This window comes from Hakea prostrata, chromosome 4 (assembly GCF_041222555.1).
Source record: "Hakea prostrata isolate BN-2017 chromosome 4, UWA_Hpros_2, whole genome shotgun sequence".
In the NCBI taxonomy this organism is placed as follows: domain Eukaryota; kingdom Viridiplantae; phylum Streptophyta; class Magnoliopsida; order Proteales; family Proteaceae; genus Hakea; species Hakea prostrata.
The window spans coordinates 50313964-50315476 of NC_142603.1; positions in this window are offsets into that span (position 1 = coordinate 50313964).

Consider the following 1513-nt stretch of genomic DNA (forward strand, 5'->3'; position numbering starts at 1 on the left):
TTGTAATGGTTTTCATTGAAGAACATGGGTCTTGCAAGTTTGAACCTAGGACCTCAAATTGGGGGTTTTCAATCCGACCATTGGATCATGTTAATTCTTTCTACGTAGTCTCCTGCTACTGTTCTTAAGCATCCCTCCAAGTTTCATATCGATCCGAGACCCGGAAGACCCATTTTGAGCCAAAACCCAAAAATCCCATTTTTTGTCCAAGACTCTCGTTGGTCGATACTATTGGTCGATACCATCAACCCAATGTATCGACCAACAAGGTTGCTTGTCGAAACTTTTTCCAGCTTTTGATCCATTCGATCTTCGATTGTTTTGATTTCTTCTCTAATCCTTCATGTATGTTCGTTTAGGGCTTTAAGACTATAATTGGACCATTCTCTTGTGACTTCGGATCATCTTCTTCACAATTTGAGGTAAGGATGGTTATTGCCATATAACATAGATCTGTATGACTTTTTTACACTGCTGTTGGTAACTTAGTAGACTTAACTTATTAATTGATTTTAGACATCATATGACTACTGTAGTTACCTTATGACAGTAACACCATGCTTAATTACTTGATTTATCATGTTTACTTATTCTTGTCATTTATTTATATACTGTATTATGAGATGTTATGACATGTTTTCAATATGATAATGTATTGTTGATATGTAATGGATGGAAATAAGCATGTGATTGCTTAGGTATGATTTGGGATTGGGGAGTGCCCTACTGGTACTTCTGTCCTTGGACATCGGAGGGAATAGTATGGGATGTTCTCCGAAGATGCCCATCGACGCTTTCTGGATCATTGGATGACATACATAGGACTTGTCTAGATGTATGGCTAGGATGCCCCTGTCATATCAGACCCGAATCGGAAGGGCATTGAGACCGAACGACCCGTGGTAGTAGTGTGGATTTGTGGGCGCTCAAGACCGGTAACCACTCCGTGAGAGGACATAAATTGCATTGCGGATACCCGGAAGGGGCCATTTATTGTTAGGGTTGCAAATGGCTAGACTTGGGCTCACGGGCACTCAAGACCGGTGAAATGATCCGTGAGGGGACGTGAAAGCTTCCCGTTTACCATTTGTGGATGACCAATAGGGTTGATGAGTCCGGTGAGTAATATCCGTGACTCTAGTGTGAAGGATATCGGAAAGGATCCCGAGAGGGGGAGGAATGGACGTATCTCGGAACTGACATGATATGACTAAGTAGATGACTTGCATTGGGCTAGGCTTTACTTTGACATGCGCCAATACTTAGACCAAATGGTGATGTGAGAGAGTGGTGACCGAAACCCCCAACCATGGATTTGTCCGAGAGGGATGTAGGACCCAACTTCCCCCCGGTGATGAGTGACTGAGACTACCTAAAGAAGTATGGTGCTATGACTTAAAGCATGTCTACCACAGAGACCAGCATACTTAGAGTTAGAATCATATTTGCATCTTATGTCTCATATCATCTCGCATCAGTTCATGATTGATATCATATGGCTTATGTATTATGG